The following is a 22,142-nucleotide window of genomic DNA, read 5'->3' on the forward strand; positions in this document are numbered from 1 at the left end:
TGCCACATCGGGGCAACACATACTTTTGACCAGTTCCTGGCGACACGGCCTCGAATTTCGGACGACAACATCTACAAATATAGGGTACAAAATATAGGAGCTGCTCAAAAGTAAAAATATAGCAGCTTTCATGTGCACACTGGAAATACGGAAATAACGTAGCCGCAATACTGAGACGATTCTACTTTCATGGGCAGCTCCCGCAGAGACGACTGAGACTTAATAGGGGCGGGCGGGGGAGGGGCTGCGGAAGGGGTTTGCAGAGAAGGGGGTGTTTTTAGGTGGACCTATATGTCGAATAATGACACGATGTCGCCTCCAGATATGAGAATGCAATTTGCGCGGAATTGCTCATAACCGTTCCGCTGCTGCAGTCTGTGTGTTTTCCGCCAACGACCGCGAGACGGGGGGGCCGCGGGGCCGCGCTGTGCGCCCGCCGCAGGGACTCATTACGCAAATGGAACATATGAGACGGGCCCGGGGCAGGTGTGTTTTGACCCGCAGACGGCCGCGGGGCTGATCAAACAACAAGAAGAAGAGGGCACCACCGCCACTGACGGGGCGCTTTCCACGAAAAGGGACGCCTCTTCCCGGAAGCGGCGCGGGCTTTCGGGCGGCCCGCGTGACTATGCGCGACGCGGGGGGATGTGCGGCGTCACGCGGATCCGTCACGGCGGCCAGGCTGACCCCTTCACCCCGGCGTGACTGTCGGCCGCGCCGCACCTGCGTGAGGAAAAGGGTAGCCGGGAAACAAAAGGTACACGGCGGCCGGTCGGTGAGACGGAGCGGCGAAGACATGTAGCTCGGGAGAGTAGAGGGGGTGGGAGGATGGAGATCACCAACGCAGCAGCCCGAGCTGATTCCTCGCCGCTATCCGAGAGACTCCCCGGCCCCGACTTGATTAACAAAACTTGCCAAATCACATCTGGGCGCGCGCGGGTGATGGCGCCAGCATTCCAGAGGGTTGTGCCCCCCGGGGGCGGCGCGGGGGCGGCAGCGCGCAGGCCACAGGCAGCACAGAGGCCAGAGGCGGGCGATTTTAATCCGAACGGCCCCGACCCGGCCGGCCCCCGGAGACCTCATCGCCACCAGGATGGCCTCGGCGCGCGCCGCCGCCGCGGCCGCGGGGATTAAGGCTCAACCCTTCACCGCGGGGCGGGGCGGGGCGGGGCGCGCCGGGGGGCCACCACTATTAGAAGTGAGCAGCAGTTTTATTAAGGGATATTCACTTTCACCTCGACTCATCGTCGTCATCATGGAATTAAAGCGACGAGGACCCTACACCGCAGGCCGCCACGCCACCGCCACCGCCTCGGCCCCGGGGTCGCTGCGAGCTGAAAACGCTGACGATGAGCCATTTGATTTTTCATATCCGCGCGGGCCGAGGGAGCGGCCGCCATCGCCATGACCATGAGCCGCGCCAACATTGTCGGGGTGCGTGTGTCCCCGATGTTCCCGCGGCCGACCCGGGACGCCACGCCCGGCCAGACAGTTTATCTTTATGAAAATGATGAGCTTATGCAAATGACGGTCCGGTTCCGTCATTATTGAACTTCTGTCCCGCACTCATTGACGACCTCCCGCGGCGACGGGCTCCTTGGGGTGCGGACAGGTTCTCAGATACCCCCTCCACCCCCCTCCTCCCATACCATCCCTTTCTCGGACCGCATCTCCGTGGGGATCGGGGATGACACAGCTCTTCTGTACCAAACACGTCACAGGTTCATCAGTACAAAACAACAAGGAGTCAAATTCTTTCACCTCGGTTCAGGGGATAATATGGCTGTCTGTCCCAAGTTTATCAAACGGGTCCGCAATGATTATCATACTGCAAACCTGCTCCTGCAGCGCGGCACTTCATTTCTCCTACGTGTTCTGTCCGTACGAAAATGAGCGAGTCGACTCTTGGCCCCGTGCGCGACTGCTCCAGTCAGGAGGATGCGCTCCCAGGACCGAGTCACGCAGGAAACTCGTAAAGTCCACCGCAGCATCCCGCGGAACCTGATCTGGACCGGCCGAATGCAACATCGCTGGTAATAAGACTGTAAGCATTGGCCTCCTTGGGCAAGCAGAACACCGCAACAATCCATCCACCCATCCATCTTGCATCATCTCCATCCAACAAAGTGAACAAGCCCAGCTTTTAAAGCCAAAGTAACTTGGCCAGGGGAGTCCCTCTCGTGGGACAGGACACTCGGGATGACAGCTCAACATAACTCTCTTTACTACTTGTAGTGAAAACGAAATGCGCAAGAGTTCCAGTAAGTGTGCTGTGCTCATTCTGTATCTTTTTCAATAGGTGCGTTCAACCAAAAATGTTTTTGGTCATTGGTCGTACCAAGGAATGGTATTAACCGTTCATTCTATTGTTTGTAATTTTTTAAAGAAATTTTGGAAAGCTTCAAAATTTCAGAAACCACCAATATTTTTGACAAAATACATCAATTTTAAGTACGAACGGTGTGAAATGAGTAATGAGTTATTGAATACCAAAACCATAGGTTCATATACCACTCATCTATTGAAGTCAATAGATGAAAGAGTGCACTATACGGCATCGTGTAACGAAACAACAGAGGGCAACTGTGGCCAGCCAGAGAACGCCCATGGCCCATCCAACACAGAAGGGTTGACCTCAGTGACACGGGCTGAGTTATGGGGCGCGATGAGCCAGCGACTAAATCAAGTAGTATTAATTTGGGATTAATGGATCCGATGGGGCGACAGATGGGTTGGCGTTGGCGGCGGCGGGGCGAGCTCCGCATTGTGTACCTGTTGGGCCGTCGGAGCCGGACACGCTCCAGCACGACGACAATGACGCGAGCTTCTCAGCAGACGACAGTCGATGCGTCTCCCGCCTCCCGCCCCGCGCCGCCGCCTTCAGGTGGTTCAAACATATTCCTGTGTGACAGCCCCCGGCACGCGCGGCAAACACAACGCTGACGGATGGCTCCAGCCCCCACAGCAGCGGGCGCGGCGGGGCGTAGCGCGGCGCGGCGAGGTTGGGGGGCGCGACGCCTGGCCGCCCAGATTTGTCACGTTCCCGCCCGTACCTGGTGACACGTTGTCCGTGTGCCAGAGCTGGTCGGCTAACAACGGGCGGGGCAAATGCATGCACCTATTTGTGCTCCCCTTCCTATTCCACAGGCACACCGCCAACCCCTTCACACTGACTACTCCCAAGTTCATGTCGCTCGCTCCGGTTGAAGGCAAAAGCTCCTCGCACTCTTGCTGAGCAATACTTAGACATGTTGAGCGCGACCCCCGAGGGAGGAAGGTTGGGAGGGGAGCGGGGGAGGCTTCGGAATGCGCGGCCCCGTTCGTCAGACCTGGTCGTATGACAGCAGTCTCAACACCAAACACATAGGTGCCCACAGGAGGCTCCCCGGGCGACAAACACTGTCGTATAGTTATTTATTAAGAGACGAAGAAACACTCTTCTCAAAATTAACAACAATAACGAACAGGGTACAAAGGACCGAGTAATACACATACCTGAGCAGAGACTAAACGTGGACGTAATATTTGTAAATATTTTGCGCCGTGACAAAAGTGGGATAGAGGGTAAAGTCTTGAAACCTTACGACATTACCGCGGAAGCGGCGCGGCCGTCCCTGTTATCTCACTCGGCAATGTGCTGTCGCTTATTTTGGCGGTACACAAATACCCTAAACTGTTTACTGATCGGGACTGTTCGGAAAAACGCGCCCACGACTGACTGTGTGCGTGCCGCTTGGGGGCGCCCCCGGTGGTGAGGCGGGGGCTGCGGGGCTCGGTGGTGACGCGGGGTGCCGTGCTCTCCATATTTATCGCGACTCGCTGCCGCCGAGACAGCGCGACCCAAACACGGGCGGAACTGCTTTTCAATGAGGAGGCATGATGAGATTTATCGCCGGCGGCATTGTTTGGTCCAAGGGATAGAGAGTTTTTCACCAAACTCCCTTCATGAGACGGAGAGGGAGGAATATTTCCAAAGGATTACAAACTACACGACAGTTTAGCCCAAATATTCCACAATCCACTTACTCTGAAACTAAACAGAACACACTGTATCAGAAGGAACAGCTTCAGCTTCAGATTGCACAAATACGGTCACCATCTACCGAAACGGTAGCGAAAAAGTATTGATTCATTAGGCTCGAAGCGGGGCGATGATGTGCCGAGATGGCGGCCTCCCCTCGCCGAGGTGCGCCGGGGGGTCGCGCACAATGCTCCGGATGCCCTCGACACACGGCCGGTCAGCCAACGCCAAACGCAGCGGGGGTCACGACTTTTTTTTTCTCCCCCGCCCCGCTCCCTCTCACCGCCCCCTCGCAGCGGCGACAGTGATGGATAGAGAGAGATATTGATGTGATTATGTGCCGGCCGGCCGGCATCAGATTCCACCCACAAGACGTGACTCTTGGAGGATTTGTAGTTTCCAATTCTTTGGCCGATGCCGGATCCGTCCGCTTTCCTCGTGTTGACGGAAAAGGAGGAGAGAGAAAGAGGGAGAGAGAAAAGGGTAGAGAGGAAGAGAGAAAGAGAGAAAGAGAGAGTGGCGGGGTTGTGTGTAGGGGAGTTCAGCAGGAAAATCCGTCACTAAACAGAGAGGCAAATACCCCTGGTATCGACAAGTACCCGACGTAGTAGTGCCTGCCTCCTATGCGATTGTCTCAGTTACCTGATCGACAGCCCGGCGACAGATTCCCCCAACCACCGTCCGCCCTCTCTTCCTGCATCCTCCACGAGGAGAGTTTCATGCTGGCCGGTGGCGCATCATCAATAAGAAGCCGTCAGAGAGTTGGCCTCAAATTGGATCATGTTTCGCACAAAAACGAGGCAACGGCATTCGTCAAACCAATGACCCGTGGAAAATAAATCGACTCGCGACGGACGTGACGAGTTTTTATATATTTTTCAGAGATCTCTCAATAATTGCGAAATGGAGGGAGATAAAGAGGACACCATATTGCCCCCCCCCCCTTCGCGACTGGCAGAAAGCTTACTCGTCGAGTGGAGCGTGACCACAATAAGGATTAAAACATCGACGACCCGAAAGCCTGAAGTGCTAAAAGACGCGGGTGCTACAAGGAAGTGTGCTGGAACACCCAGAGGGAAGGCCCTGCGGCGACACAGGCCATTCTAACCCGCATGGTCTGCGGAAGCACACACCCACAAACATATACCGCCCCCCCCCCCTCCCCATCTCTCCCACGATTTAGCGAAACGGGTAGTGTGCCATTGTTACGAGCCAGAAATAGGAGGGAGGTGCGGGGAAGGAGAGACGAAAGATGCTGTGCACAGTGTTACGAGTGCGGAAACGCAGCTTTTCATGCAGATAAAGGCACGGGAGGCGAAATGCGAAACATAAACAGAAGTAATGTGCGGAGAAATAGAGGAATAAGCAAAAAATTACGATGGAATAAAAGAAAGGCGGTGTGTGCGCGACTATAAAAATACGCCTTGGAGAAATGAAGTTTGTGTGTAAAGGAGGACCATCGACTGATAGACAAGTCGACCGGAGTGAGCTGTAACGGCGGCCGTTACGTCTCGGCTCCAGTGAACACAACGAGCGGCCAAACATTTCGTCACGAATTTGGCTTGCATTTTCATTTTTCTAAATAGTTTAGTATTGTTGAAGTGCTGATTGAGAAATAATTTTGCATACCGAGTGATCTTCTTTTCTCGCTCAGGAATATTATTTTTTTATTATTTCTTTTATTAGTGCAGGGCACACCCGGCTGATCTAAAAGAGACAGAGAGAGAGAGAGACTCGTGCGTCACCTCAGGCCCCAGACCGATGTACCATTAACTTTTTGAATGTTGCCTGTAAAATATACGACGCAGGGTCGGCGGGGAGCGGAGCGCAGGCAAAGGGAATAAAAGAGCCACGTACTTGCGCCATTTTCAACACTCGGCCAGGTTTACTTTTCAGCGGGTGATATTATTTCCTATTATCCGTGTCGTTCGAATGCGCTGTAATATTTGGCCCGTATTCGCGCGGCCATCTTTGCCGCAGCCGCCGTCGGGTTGGGAAGGTATGGTGCTGCGGAGGTAAAAAGGCAGAGAGAAAATCCATTAGAGCAAGACGTAAAAGCCCTTTATGCCCCAAACAAGGGTAATGTTATGCTTTCTTACGTCGGCTTCGAGAGAAAGATGAGGCCGAGGGGGTCATCCAACGGTCCCTCTTGGGAAACACATATAAATGGTTATGGCAGTCCGTTCCTATTCAGAGGGCGCGCGGCGCGGGCAGCAGAGCACGGTGTCCTGTCCGGGTGCGCGCCGGACTGCCCAATGTGCCCCCGGCACGCGTCACGCCCGTGCGCCGCGCATTGGTTCCGGAACCACACCAAAACGCGAGCCTTCCTGCAGCTGCCCCACCTGCAGCGGCCGTGACGGCTCGTGGCCAGCGCGACCAGGTGCTAAGTGACAGTGACACTCGGGGGTAATGTGCGCGGCGCTCACTACCGACACTTCAGTTACGGGTCGTTTCCACGATTGCTTTAAGTCGTTTTTCTACATCTGTGTGGGGTACTTTACTGCTGGAGGATTTCGAGATAAGAACATAAGACATCTAACGAGACTGACTCCTTACGAGGTCAGGCACAATTATTCCAAATCTTGTCGTAATATCTTGACTCAGAACTCACCCAGCAATGAGTATTCCACCACAATTGACATTACATAAACGCGATTTTACCCATAACACTCGCTTCACTGGATAATGTAGCGGGGCCACCCGCATACTCGAGGATGCATTGGTGTGGTTCTCCACGACAGTCACACCGCAAACCGTGGCGTTACCAACTGGACGGCTAGATGCAGACAGATTCACCCAGGAGTGGTTCTGTCCCGCATGACTCCCGAAGTGCGCGACCCTCTATGGGGTGCGCGCCCTGAAAAAGTACCCCTTCCACGTACGCGCCCTAACACACACACACACACACACACACACACACACACATAGAGGTGCTACTCCAGGCGCATAGGAGGAATGCGTCACTCTGCTTTGCTTGCTCGCCGAGCGGAACACGTTGGGCGCGGAGTACTGTCGGAGGGGAGATCTGTGGCATTCATCTAAGCATGTCTGCGACAAAACGCCAACAGCCGCCTTCCTGACTTCTACATTTAGACAGAGGTGAGGCGACAGCCAGGGTGAGCATCATGATGGCGTTGGCCGTAGACATACAGACCTGCCGTTGCAAAACTGCGTGTCCGAGAGTTCGTTATACCTACGCAAATGGGCGTGATCGGGACATATGTCTCACGGTGGCCGACTGTCAGCGAGCTTTGATGGGCAGTGAGATGGCGATGAGTGAAGGTTATGTCCAGTCTGCCCCGCCCCGGCCTGCTGGTGTCGCAAACGCGCTTCATAAAGGTGTGATGGCCCCGAGGGAGGGGTCGCCACCGCCGCCGAAGCGGACAAAGAGACAGCGTTTTATTTTTCTGCATCGCGGGAATATTGGGGATTTTGATAAGGAGTCAAATGGAATTGCAAAATAAATCGGTGCTGACGTCGCAGGTTTAGTTAAGTTTCTCTTCAAAAACTACAGTGTTTCCAAACCTGTTCGCAAATTCTATTCAGCCTTTTTACAATACTTCTTCACAGCACCTACAGGATGGTTTTATTTAATAAAAGAAAGCCGTGTTAAAACGATGAGTCGTTTAACGTTTATGAGTTTCTAAACTTATAAGACTTCAGAGCTTAGTTACTCCTATACCAGAGAAGTCACGTTTCCTTTTCTTTACATTAAAATGGGCTATAACTATTTTTAGAGAATAACTCATAATGAAATATTGCGTTAGTTCAAAGAATCGATTCTGAGTAGGAAAGATTTTGAAATCGCCATCAGTCCACATTAAATTGGACATGGACAATACCAACCAAGTCAGAAGTAGAAGTGTGTATTAAAAAAAACAGACATTTATGATTGTCTGTTTCTCACGCCCTTCTCAAGCCCACTGAGATCTTCTTTCTCACAGGCGTTTAATCTACAAACAAATGAAACTGATCGCGAGGAGGGTAGGAAAGGGAGGTCGTGTCGCATTTCGACGTTTTTGTCGTGAGGTGTCAGGGCGCAATTTGGAACGGTTGTCTCATGCGCGGGGGAGGAACGCTCCAGGGATAATGTCAAACCAGTTGAACGGAATTTAGACGAGACAATTGCGAAACGACAGCAATGTCAAGTAGTACACGGCATGCGGTGCTGACGGGAAAAATGTTTTGAAAGTGGGAAATGCAACAACAGCATTTCTTGCCGCCCTCGGGTAAGCCCATTGTAAAAATATTTATCACACTTTTTGACAGCGCCATACAGACTTCAATATAGAATTAAAATTCACGCTCGGCGGCTCGGTCCTAACGTTCACAATGGCTGCACGTGTGTGCAAACAAGTCCCTGTAATGGCTGCTAATGCCCGAGCCGCGTGTCGCCTCGAGAGCGCCGCGGAGCGGGGCAGGGCGGGGCGGGGCAGGGCGGGACACGCGCCTCGCGCTTCACCGAGCCCAACGAGAGCGGGATGGAGGAGGCCCCACGACAAAATATTGTTGTAGACGTTTCTGCCTCCGGGGTGCTCACAAAGCTAGAAGATGTCTTGACAGGGAGCGCCACGAACTGTATGGCGAGAATGTCCGACGAAAAGGTATGAGCTGAACAGCGGGCCTTTTGGCACACCACATGACAAGTAGGACCAGCCGCGGATATTCCCAGGGTCTTTGTTTGCAGTATGAAAATGAATAACAACGCCACACTCTTATTTTCGCATTACGCAATGCGGGCTGCCCCGCGGGCGCACAAGACGGTCACACCGGTTCCTTGGGCTACCGTTCCCTGGGGAGCCATCCCGACTCAGCACAGGCGGCCTGGAGGAACAATAAACCGTGGCACAGCCCTTGAATGCTGAGTGGGTGCCCAGCTAGTCCTCCCCGCAGAAACTACGAAATGTACAAAATAGCGTACGACAGTCCCACATACATAGGACAAAAATTCTTAAACGTAAGAGGTGTATATGGGAAACGTTTGCGTTTGCCCTACTCGTAAAAGACTGGAAATACGCTCTAAGAGTTGGATTTCCTCTTTGGAAGCAGGGGTGGACTTGAGGGGTCACGGCCTGGCGGGTGGCTGGTGGCTGGCTTGGGATTTGCCTACGGATACAGGGGCAAAATGCCTAAAGAGAAAGAGGACTGGATTGGTTCCAGGGTTTACGATCAATACCTTTCTTTGTGAAGGGGGGAGGGGGGCGCTTGGCTTGGCACGAATTTGTCATAGGCTCGCACGTTGGGACGAAACTGTCCTGCTATTACCTTTTCAGGGGATGTTCAAGAGTGGGGACTGTTCTCATGTGGGTGTCTCTAGGAAGTCCCAAAACTATTGCCGTTTGTTAACCATCTCATCATACTTTCTGAATACTTTGCCGCCCCTGAGTTCACGACGACGCGAAACCTGTTAGTGAGACGTAATCCGGAGCCGTGTGAGTAAAATGACTCCGGTGTCGCGGAGCTCCAGTCCACCCCCGCGGCGCCCTGCTAATCGCCCGCCACCCCCCGGCTGCTTAAGGTTTGTTGCAGTCGGGCTTGCGACACAGCGATCGCTACAGAGTGCTCGCTCGTGCCATTTCAATCGCAACACGCCGAGCGCTCAACGTTGCAACCCGCCGTTTTAACGAGCAAAAAATTAACACGCGCGGCGGCAACACAGCACCACCACCACCACCCGGGCCGTTGGGCCGCGCTTCGTAAATATCGCCCGAGCCATCCTTTACTTTAACGGGCCGTAAAATAGTTTTAATGTCACGGTGAGCGTCAAGTACGCTTCCGGCAGGGCTGTGCGCGTCCGCACCGCGTCGCCGGGGTAAGGTCGCTGCACCCGCTGTTCGACGTATTTCACTATTAGAACTCTTGGCGTGCTGCCGCCTTCTTCCCGTGATTGCCTCAAACTTTTCTGTCGTTTTGCATCCAGACGTAATGAACACTAACGCAGCGGAACTTACCAAGAAGAGCGGCGCGGTAGCGAACGGGGGAGGAGCGACGGACATGGGCAGAGAGGGCGGGAGCGAAAGAGAGATGCGCGAGAGAGGAATGAGAGCAGTACGAAGGAGCCAGGAGGAGCACAGGGGAAGTTACAGAAGTACGCGCACTGGACCCATCAAGCAGTCAAAAGGTCGAAACGCAACTAAACTTTGTGATTTTTTTTCCCCCGCTCCCTCCTCTTTCTCCGTCTCTTGCTCCCACGCCCCAAGTGGCGCGCACGCTCCGGTGAGCGCGTCACCTCACGCCTTGACGCGCTCACGAGTGCCCGTAGCAGCCGTTAAAACAAAAAAATATAAAAATGTTTTCTTTTTTCCCCCTTGCCACTTGCGACATTTTTACCTGCGCAAGGCTGCCCGATGTTTTAATTACTGCGTAATGGGAGAAGATTGCGTCTCGAATTGCGTCGCGCCGAACGCCTGACGCCAATACACTGAATTTCTGCTGTCGGAGCAGCAAGTCAACCGGAAAACACAAGCAGTTGTTCCTGCTGTTATTGTGCAGCTTTAACATTACAAGTTTTTTTCCCCGTTTCCATTTGAACATCAGCAGACCACATCAGCTTTCTAGGTCCAGTAATCCGACCGTAGCCGCGGTGTCCTCTGCCTTACCTGTCAGAGCTGTGTCCGGCGGATCATCCCCCGAAAAAAAAAAGTTTATTTTATTATCAAACGAGGAAGAAGATAACGACAAAGTTGTCCCCCTGGTTTCGACACGCCCCCGCGCTACAAAGTGACCAAGCAGATATCCCGCTGTAAAGGTGGAGGGACGCCTGAAAAAAAAGGCAGATAAAAAAGTACCACCGTCAAAGGTGAAGCGCGGCGATGGGGTAGGTGTGGCGGTCACAAAGGGGAGGAGCGCGCGATCGTTTCCTCTCTCTCTCACGCGCGCCCACACTGCGCTACAATCACACAATCAGACCACCCTTATTATTTTTCGCACCCTAAGGGATTGAATTAATTCGAGTGGAACTTCACGCCCCCTCCATGTCGACACCGGGTCGCCTTCCTGATCGGCCACGAGATGAAACCGGGGAAGACGCCGTTGTTGGGTTGCGCAAAGGCGGACAGCCTCGGCGCGTATATTCCTTGAAAAGTTGTGTCCGTTTGACATCGTTACCCTCCTCTCCCGCTCGCCGGGCTCCGCCCCTCTCAGATGGACGCGCCGGACAGACGCTCTCTAATCCCTCGAGTGGGCCCGTGCTTGTGCAGCGCGGCGAACTTGTGGATTTATGGCCGTGTACAGGTGGCGTAGTGCTGGGCTTGATTTATACCCGGGCGTATATGCATGAGGGGAAGGGAGAGGGGAGTGTTCAGGGGTGGCGACAGAAATTACCGCGTAGTGTCGAGGGGTGCGTCACTGAATCGAGTACACGCCGGGAAGTCCCAGGCCCGCTGGCCGCCAGCCGGCCCGACGGCCCAGTGCCCCCCGCGCGCTCTGGCAGCCCCTTCCAGCCCCGCGGGCGCGTAGCGGCCAGGCGCGGCGCGTCGTGTGCGGCGGCGGCCGAGTGGAGAGGCAAACTTCTTTATCCGAGCAGCATGCTCGCGGCCGCACGGCCCCGGGGCGGTCAGCAGCGTCAGCCCCTCACCGGCCACCGCGCCGCCGCCCCCAGGGGACACATCCAAATCATCATCGGAGGGAGCCTTACTTTATCAAGGAGGCAGACGCTCCTCAAACGGACCCAAAGGGGTCAGCCGGGAGAGGGATGGTCACCTCACGGCCACATACACGCGCGCACACACGCACGCCACTGAGTTATGGGGTCCGTACCCCCAAGGGGGCGCCCTCCGACTGCCCGTGCAGGCCACCGATCGGATGCGACGTGTAGTGTAGTTTAGTCCCACAAGAATGCTTGGACAAAAATAGTTAGAAGAGCCCCAGGTCGGTTTGTTCATAATTTAATTCCAAGTAAGTATACCCACCTCCACAGAAACAACATCCAGTAGAGGTGTTTTCGCAGTTTTATTTTCCTTTTCAATTTTGGAATGACGCTCATGTCCAGCGGGCTGTATGGCTTCTTGGCACGCGCGGCATGGCGGGGCCCTGCATTTGATCTATATCGCCGTGCGCGGCCGACCCGCTCTTCAAGGGGTAAAAAATGGCCTCGGAATATGACAGGCCAATCAGAAAATGGCAGAGGCAGTGGCTGCGCGCTACCCGCGGGGCACGCCCGAGTACGACCGGGTCAAGCCACGCCGCGCCGAGGCGGCGGAGGCTAGGGTCTTTTTGGCGAGGGGCAGCGTTCGCCCCGAAGGCCATCTGTTTTGACGCTAAGAGGACCCAAGGAGGGAAGGGGTTGCACCCTCCATGTCTCTCTCTCTCCCTCCCTTTCTCGACTTGGCCCGCATACCAACCGCCGACCCCGCTGCACCACGTTCTGCACAATAACAATAGCACGAGACGCGCGCTGTTACGTCGTCATAACGCGAAGTTTCTAACCGCTCTGCAGATTCCGTAAAACCATGCATTTTCTGTTCTGGAACTGGTAGACCTTTACATTGAGACCGAGCTGGCAGCCTTTCAAACGAACGCGATACGCTGTGATCCGAACGAAAGAATCTCCATTTTTTGGGTAAATTTAAAAATGCGGTCAAATGAAAAGTGTTACCAACCCCGTCCCCGTAATGCGCTGCCAGCTGCCGCACTTGCCTCTTCATAAGTTTTATAAAAAGTTAAAAACTAAATTCAGTCTTTTTTTCGTTGACTAAATAGGCATTTTGCGGCGAAACTTACAACCTTATTAGGAAAATTACACCTTCATGTTGCAGTGTCTCCCAATATTAACAGCACGGTAGACTACAACGGAAGGGCTGCGGGGTGAGCAGATAAAATAAAAGCAGGGAAAAAAAGAAAAATCACAAAGAGTAGGGCAGCGCGATTTTCAATTCCGTTAACGCAACGACATTTCCATCGAAAAGGCTTACCGCGTGCGCACGTGCGTGCACGAGTGTGCGTGCACGAGTGTGCGTGTATGTGTGTGTCTGTGCGTGAGCGCCACACGCGTGGCCACGCATGACCACCTCTCAGCCCCCGCGGTGCGTACGTCCGGTATTCATCATCGAAAAGAAAACACAAAAAAAAAAAAAACGGGGGAAAGGAAATGTTTGCGCGGAGCATCACCTCTCTAAAATTGATTCTGACTCCCGGTAGAAAGACGAGAGAGCGGGAGAGAAACAGATTATGAGAACGGGAACAAAATAAAAATACAGAACAAGCACTCGAAGAGCACCTACATCACGCACAAAATCCATCCCGCAGGCATAATTTCTCTCGCGTGTGTTTTCCTCCTTTTTTTGTTTTGTTTTTCATTTACTTCCCTTCCCGGAGTAAAGCAAATAAGGCGCGTGGCATGACGTCATGATCATTACGACCACACAGTGCACAGGCTCGGCGCACTGGCGATAAATATCCCGAGGTGACGGGGCGCGCTGGACCCGTAGGTAGGTGTGCTGGGACCATCCTGTGCTCACACACACGTGCACGCACGCGCACGCACCCACACCCGCACGGAGCGCACGCGTGTGCTTCACGAGTCCGCCCGGCTGGCCACCACGGCGCGCATTACCGGAACTAAAAATCACCCGCGGCCGCCTCGGGGGCTTTTGCGTCTCCTGCAGCACGCGGGCCGCGCGGCCGTAAATAAACACATAGGTTTCCACGGGGATGAATAAAACGCGGCCCTCCACACTAAAAGTTTGCCTGACGTGGAATTTTGAGAGGCAGCAGCGGTTTCTCTCCCTCGCACTCGGCCCCTGCTCCGCGCTGCTGCTGCACGTGTTTGTTCGCGAGGCCACGCTGCCGAGGCCACCGCTGCTGCTGCTGGGTGGCCGAGATGTCCCAAACGCAGACAGCCCGAGGCTGAGGCCGCCCCGGCATGTATAATGGATCCTCGTCCACTTGCGGCGCTATTCGGCATCTGCATGCGGCGAGGGAGGCTGGCGGGGAGCGACCAAGTGGTCCAGCGCCCGATTTGTTTGCCCGCAGAGATCGAACCACGTCTTACAAACACACGGCGCGTGTTTGCGCACCTCCCTGCAACACAAGACGCGCGGCGGGACCGGCGCGGCCCCCACCGCGTCCGCAACCTCGACTGCAGCAGCGGTCGGCTCGACCTCCACCACCATCGGTACATATCAACACGACCGCGGTTTTGATGATATGACCTCCACAATCACACTGCGGCTGAATGACCACACCACCACCTCCCCAACTTTGCTTGTTATGTACACGCAGTGGGGGGGAAAAAGTCGAGCGTCGAGGTAGGAATTATAGGGGAATAACGGCAGGGCGCGTGGGGCCGACACCTGCAGCCTCCCCGGGACTCGCAGGCCTCGCCACGTCCGGCCCATTTCACGTGCGATTAGCCAGGAGGCAGCGCGTGAAAAGGCCGACCTAACCTTTATTTGCGTTGGCGGTCAGAGAAAACTACCGCGCGCCGCCGGGCATGGCGCCAGTGGGAGGGAGAGAGAGGGCAGGGATATGCGTACATGCAGAACGCTGCGGGAAGCATTTTTAGATGATCCGACGATAGAACCTAACGCGGTGAGAGGCGAAAGGGGGAAGAAGGGATGGGAGCGGGAGGGAAAGAGTGGGGAGGAATAAATTAGGGCGGCCGTGGAATAGCTGGAGGGAAGTGGAGAATGAGCTCGGGGCCGGCAGTGCGCTAAAGACATGCGGGCGGGTGCATGGCCAGTGCGGTGCTCCTGGTCACGTCCACGGTACGCCACGCCCCGGGGCTACGCACGGTTAAGGGCAGCGCGGGCGCGCCGGGCGCATCGGGTAGGCTTCGGGCGGACACGCCTGTGCGCCGGGCGGCCTACCCTGCCGCCGGCGGGCGCACACCGGTCGGGCGGCTGGGCTTCCCACCGAGAATTGCCTCGCCTGTTCTTTCTTCCAGCGCCCTGGCCATGCGATCTCTATCCCAACTCCCCCGCCCCCCCTCTTTCTGTGCGTGATGCTCCCCCCACACACACCTCCCCCGCGAGCAGCACACGATAGGCCAACCTGTCGCCTCATTGACAGCCTCACCTGTCAAAGCTGGTCTGACTTGCAATAATTAGCCAGCCCGGAAATTACCGACCCGACCACGCTGCGTCCGACCAGACCGACCAGCGCCCCCCGACTGGGGGGAGGAGGCCAAACAGTGCGATTTGTGTGGGACGTGGGCCGCGGGCGCGAGGAAGGGGGAGGCAAGGGGAAAGGCTAAGGGAATATAAGTATGCCTGTCCATGCGTCGGCTCGCCTCGCCTCGCTTGCGGGGGTTCGCTCCACGTCGGACAGGTCCCCCGACAGGTCCCCCGGCCGCGTGACGGCCAGCAGTTTATCTGATGGCTCTTCACGCGGCCGCCCGCCCCGCCCCGCCACGCCCACTCCGCCCCGCGGACGCGGCAGGGAAGGGTTGGAGCGGAGCTGATAGCTGGTCGGGAAAAGGCAGTAAAAAGTTACGCCGCACTATTACCATGTGCTGAGCGCAAGGCATCCCCATTGCTTTTCCAAATTTTCGTCAGTCCCGCAATCTACCCCCCTCCTCCCCTTTTTATGGAAGGGCCACGAAGCAGAGGAAGTGTGTCAACGCGACTATGGGAACCGCTCTGCTATATCCTAAAAATAAATTGCGACGGGTCGAAGGGGGTTGAAATAGATTTTACCAACTATTGAAAGAATTGCGGTGTTTTTCGAAAGAAGTTTTGAAAAGTGTCCTACTTCTTTGTAATTTTATTTTGTTCTAAACCTGTCCCTTTACTTTTGGGCGTCAACCGTTTGTTCTCACCTCTGCCAGCGCAAACAATTAAAAAACAAACTAAAAATCAATGCCAACGGCTGTGTGTGAATGGGGAAGGGGGCGACATTTTCCCTTGATGTGCATTAATGAACAGGGGCCGAGGTGTTATCAATAAGACCACGCGCACATACCACACACTGGCACACACACATACACAGTCCTCTTTGTTGTCGCTCCGCTGATGAGACCGTGTTTGGGGCGCGTCAAACGGATATTGCGTTCCAGTTGCAACGTTTGTGCGTGCGAGTGTGCGTGTGTGCGCCAGGGGCTTTGAGTCCACGCGAGGTGTTTCAGCTTCAGTTTGCCAGGTGGGGGGCTTCGGGCTCGATCCCACCCACGCGGGGTCCGGCCAGCTCAACCAGATTTGGAATCGTGGACAACGGGGTACCGCGATAAGTCAATTCAAATAGGTAAACGTGTAAGTAACAAAATCCTTTGTATTATGCGTGTAACTACATTGTTACTAGTTTAATACAAAATTTCAAAGTTCCATTAAAATTTATGTTGTGACTAAAACTCTAAAATTTTCACGCATTTCAGCACAATTTTGATAACATTTCTAGCTACAGGGTTTTGCGCGTCCAGCCGGTGGTCAGTTAGCGGTCTCGCTGACACAAGGCGGACCGGGTTACCCCAGGGCTACCCACGCCGCCGGACGGCCCCCGAGTCACACGCACGGACGGACACATCCCGTTAGACCCTGATTCGCTTTGGAGTTCCAGCGGCGAGGTTTGAAGCGAAGGGAGGGGGAGAATGACGTTACAGTGAGGATAGGGGGAGGGCCGATAGAGTGTCCATCGGAAACATGCTCGAGATAAAACATAATTTGCAGCGGAGATGTTTGCGGATCTACGTCACATCAGCGGTCCATCCTACCCGACGCAGCCTCTTGAATCACAAGCAGATCCGCCTCACATCATTCTTATTCAACCTCCCTCCCCCCCCCTCCCCCTCCCGCCCTTTTCTCTTACTCGCACCTCCCTCTGTCCGCAGCGTCCACTTGCCCGTATCTTTCCCCATCGAGAAAAACGCAGCGGTTTTTTTTCCTTACGCGATTTACCGATCCGTTCAGCCAGGCGCCCCTGCTCACCCCTGCTACACAGTCTCTGCTGGAAGCAGACTGGAAAATCTGCCAATTTTTTGCAGCGGCGATCCGTTTTATATAATTACAGGTTAATCTTGTCCTCCGGACTCCACCCCCCAGCGCCTCCCCCCGTTCCTCTCCCCTTACAGCGTCCTAACCCGTGTCCAGTCGGTGCAGGACACATGATTCACTTAATCTCCTTACCCGTAATCCTTGAATATTAACGCAGCCCCGCCCCTCTTCAATTAGACACTGACCGTCACCACCGCTGTGGACAGACATGTGACTGTGAGGAACGTAACGCAAATCACAGTATTCCAGGTGGGACAAACGTTGCACGACTGAGTAGCACCACGGAAAAAAGGATCACATGACATTTCGGATATTATTGTACAATTATCAAGATCTTACTGCGTACAACGGATTTAGAACTCATAGTAAATTGGCTCGCGCCGTCCAATTTTCAACACATATTTACACCCGCCTGTTCTGAAACGCAAATCCGGCGTGTCACGTCGCCTTCTATGCCCCTCCAACACACATCACAGCGAAACAATGCGCGGCAAACATTCCTCGGGGCACACGATGGGCATTCCACCCCTCAGGCCGCGCTCTGGACCCCGCCCGACGGCATTATTCCACTTCATCTTGGAAATCTACTACTGTCCAGTCATTGAATGCCGGACACTACGGCCGCCCCGCCACAGGGGCCGCGCGTAGTGGGGCGTTGGGGCGCCATGGGGGGGCCGGAGGTTGTCCGGCAATACCACGCCTCACTGGAGAGCGCCCCACCGCCGCCGCGCAGACTCGCCAAACAATTACATGCAGCGGTACGGGATGCAGCAATCAACGAGAAGAGGGAGTTTTAGCGCCTCGCCCCTGGACCCACATCTCTGGTGCGCGGCCGCGAGGTCCGCTGGCCACCACCACCCCGTCGCTCGGCTACGAGCCCAGCCTCGCGGGGCGGCTTCGGTTACACCATTACGAGCAGGGGTAGCATTTCACCGTGTGACCGCCGGCCGATGTGATTCTGTTTGACACAAAATCATTCGTAGACCAAGCCTGCTTGTCCCCTCGGAAAGAGCGGGGGCGTTGACGGCGGGCGGTTGCGACCGTCCCGCGTGAGACACAGCAGACAAATACTGTAGGACAAAGCGATGAAAACGGCAGTTTTTAATTACTATACCGACTGCTGGAAAATACATTAATTTTGTGGCATCGATTACAGAATAAATTTCTACAGCACCTTTTCTCACTTCGAACCTAACTAGATGAGCCCCGGCACAGACAGACCCGCTTTTCCCACGGCGTGGTCTGGTGAAATGTCCGAGTGGTCCTCCCTCCCCTCCTCTCTTCTCCCGGACCTCAGGTCCCGCCCCGCGTCCTCCCCCGGGGCGGTCGGCTCCTTATCGGCTGATATCCTTTGTGGAAGTCACGCACCCGCTGACCGCCCCTCCTATTTGCGTCCCTTTGTGAAAAAGACGCGGGTCCGTATCACGTACGGGGGCGTGGCGCGGCGCGGCGACCACTCCTTGCGCGGCGGGACGACCCCCGCCTGTATCTCTGCCAGATGAAACGTGAGATGCATTGAGGTTGCGTCAAACTGGCGGGCGACGCATGCGTGTCGTCGGTGCGTCCGTCTTGCACGGGATACTCCTCTGCTCGGACGCCCTTCATTGTGTGCGCTGCGGCAAAACATTTCGCGACATAATAGTCAAACACCGCGCAGCGTGACAACAATGTATAGTCGTGTTTTGCTGTCCATTCTCTCATAAAACACCCCAAAACTATATGAAAAATACTTAGAGGGTTTAGGGGGAAATTCACCAAACAAAAATGTAACGAATGTTGCAAATTCAAATTATTCATGAGAATTATTTCTTGCCAACGCATCGACTGTAGGCACCGGAAGCCCAAGTGTGTTAGTGTCGCACACCTGTAGCTGTTTGAACCAAATGGAGGGACAAGTCTCTGTATTTTAAAGATAAATTCACACTTTACTACCTTATGTGTACGAGTGGGCACACACACACCTACATGTGTGCAACACTCACACACGCGGGTCTAGTGTGTTTTCTTCGATCGCGAGCACGAATGAGATGTTATAAATTTAAAATGGAACTCCAAACTCAACAGCTGTGAATAAACAAAGGCGGTTTTCACAGTAAAGAAAGGAATCCGTCCAGGTGACGACCTCACTTGCAATTTACCAGAAAAACATCATGTCGTTGCCTCAATGACTTCGATGTCCGTTGGGGAGGCAGGATCCAGCAGCTAAACCATGTGGGGTTAGGTTCGCTGAGCTGCTGAGCACGTGTAGGTTGCCTACATCCGGGGGGCGATTTGTACTAATGGGAGGCGACAAGGGACTGATGCGGGCTTTAATACGAGGAGTATCCGAGGTGGCCTGCGGCGCTGAGAGTGGGAAAGAGAGGACGGAGAGAGAAGGCGGGAGGGGAGAAAGAGACGGATGCGAGGAGGGTCCGAAAATCTAATTCTAGCCTCGGGCGAGGTAAGGTGGACAATGAGACGCCGGGCAGAAGGCCCCCCTGTTTACCCTCCAGTGGTCGGGCGGGCAGTACCTGAAGCCGTGCCGGAGCCGGGCCGGAGGGACGCTGGACCAGGGATGCTGGCCGGATGTCTCGAGGCGCCTGGCTCGAGGCTGTTTAGTGTTTCCGCAGATATGGCCACGATACGGGCGGCAGTCATGTGTGGCCAAGGGGTTGGAGAGGACCGCCCGGGCCGGGATCAAGTTCAGATCTAGCCGAGCGAGAGGCGGGGGAGGGGTGGACATGCTTGGGGGAGGATCCACACAACTCCCTCGGAGCGTGAACCTCTCAGGTAAGTGGGGCACATGAGTGTCGAGAGACTGACGTCGAGATGAGATTGGTTGTATGGAATGATGCCCCCAACTCGACGGGTTATATGAACCTAAAAAGCCACAGCTCCGTCTGAATACTTCGTGCTTGGCCTTGCGTAGTAAAAAAGGAGAGGGGGTATGAATTGTTAATTGAAAAACTAAGAGTGAATATAAATAAAATACATAAAACGGCATACACTGTGAAAAAAGTAGGTAGGTTTACATGAAAATTTTCCTTGACACAAGTTGTAAAATTACAATTTGTATTCGTAAAAATACATGCAGGATGTATCGACTTCAAATCCCTTGGCGAGTAAAAATTGTGTTGTCGTAAATTTACAACTTAAATTATGATTCGAGTTTGCGAAATTTTTGTAAATTTACGACGATATTCTTCACAGTGTAAGGGTAGAACACTTTAAATAAAGTCAACAGCGAAAATTAGTTCATCTTTGTAGTATTCCATTCTCTACGCATATATCCTAGACGATTTTCCCCCCTCCTTCCCCTACAGGCTAGGTCCTCATTAGACACAATGGGCGGGACGTGTGGCCCGGGGCGAGGCTAGCCGGTCGCATTGCCCAACGCTGCCGCGGTGTAGGTTTGACCAGGAGCGTGGCGGCCTCCCCTTCCCGCGCGTGGAGTCCCAGTTAACGAAACGCGATAAGACTTGCAAAAGGACACATATCTGTAGGGATGATACCCAGCATTGTGCGCAAAGGAACAGTGTACGCGTGATGAACTCGTCAGCGCTTGCGACACGCCGCTCAGGTGTGCAGCGCGGAGGCGGGATCTCTCTCAATTGAGCGGAAACATCGGAGGCGTCAGCGCGGAGGGGTAAATAACACATGTGCGGTTTGTATTTGCATGACTATGGGGCTAAAACAGCGGTGCACCGCAACGGGGAGCGAGTCGAGCCGCGCGAGCTTGCGCTCCATAGTGCCAACTCAGAGAAAACGCACAGGGGATGCAAGCGCAAGCCCGGGGTGTCTCGCCTGCCCCAGTCCGTCAGTCTAGCAGTGTGCTGTTTACAGGTGTGATGCGCGTCGCCGCTATGCTTACTGCTTACTGCCCAAATTTTGTCAAAGATGCCTGGCTGGCAATGTATAAAGAAAGCCAAAACTTTACATTCAAACAGAAAAGCAAAACGTTTGGCAAGCGATGCGCGTTCAGCACGGGGTCATATTGTTTATAGCGAATAGTGTGGACCTGTCTCCTGTTCTTCCCTCGATCAAAGCACACTTTACACAAGTCCACTCCCACCCACATTACAAACTAAGTTCCTCAACCTCTAGCTTACCCAGATTGCGGACAACCCCCGACAGAGGGTACGGAGTGGAGTAAAACGGATGAGAACACATGTCTATCGCTGCGAGCCAATATGAATATTTCATTCGTTGGACGTGAAATCAACGAAGGTAAACACAAGGGGTTGGTCGCAAGGGAAGATGTGCGCGGGGGGAGGGAGATGTGAGCGAGATACAAGCGCGGCAACAGAACCGTTGAAGAGCTCTGCTCCAATAGATGCACGATACGCAATCTCTTCGTGCGCGGCAAAGTCGCCTGATGCGTGCATAGGCAGGCAGTTCAACAACCAGAACCGATGCAACGCAGGACTTTTTTAAAGCAAGTAAGCTTCTTTCCAACTTGTCTGTGTGCTTCGCAGGTGCGGCGCCCTCCACCCGCACCCATTAGCCCCCCCGGGTTGCATGGTATGCAAATCAAGCGGATAATCTCTGGCATTTCGCATCCCCTCTATCACCCCTATACCCCTCCCCGTTACCATCTTTTCCCGAAAAGTATGACACCGTCGCTGTCTGCACGTGCAACACGTCAACTTATTGGGCGTACAGCATTTAAGCACGCGTGATATATTTTTTAAAAGGGGGCAGAGGCCTCATACCCTAAAAGCAAAAAATGAATACGGAAATTAACGAACAGACAGGTTGTGTCACTGTGAAAAATTTCCGCGTAAAGTATCGTCATTTCTTGTAATTTGAAATTACAAAATAATGTTGTAAATTTACGGCGGACCACACCTCGATAAATTCCGAGTCGATACAAAGTGATTGGAATTTTACAACTTCAAGTTGTAATTTTACAAACTCATATCATGGAAAATTTTCCTGGAAAATTACGAGTATTTTTCACCGTGGTAAAGAAGTTGAATCTACAATGTTGAGTATTTAAAATGTCACAGCAGTTTAAGCGAGCCCCGACATTACTCCAGCCCATCGACCGCACGGCCATGTGTCCCCCGCCCATTAGCGTCGCAATGAGGTCCGCGCGCCGCCACGTGACCGCTGAACGGCCGTGTTAATCTTAAGATTTAGCCGTGATTGTGATGCACCTCCATTGTGATTGCGGCTCCACGTGTGCCGTGAGCCCTCGTCAACTTTGATGGGCC

Source organism: Frankliniella occidentalis, unplaced genomic scaffold (genome assembly GCF_000697945.3).
Source record: "Frankliniella occidentalis isolate FOCC.00 unplaced genomic scaffold, Focc_3.1 Scaffold21, whole genome shotgun sequence".
Lineage (NCBI taxonomy): Eukaryota > Metazoa > Arthropoda > Insecta > Thysanoptera > Thripidae > Frankliniella > Frankliniella occidentalis.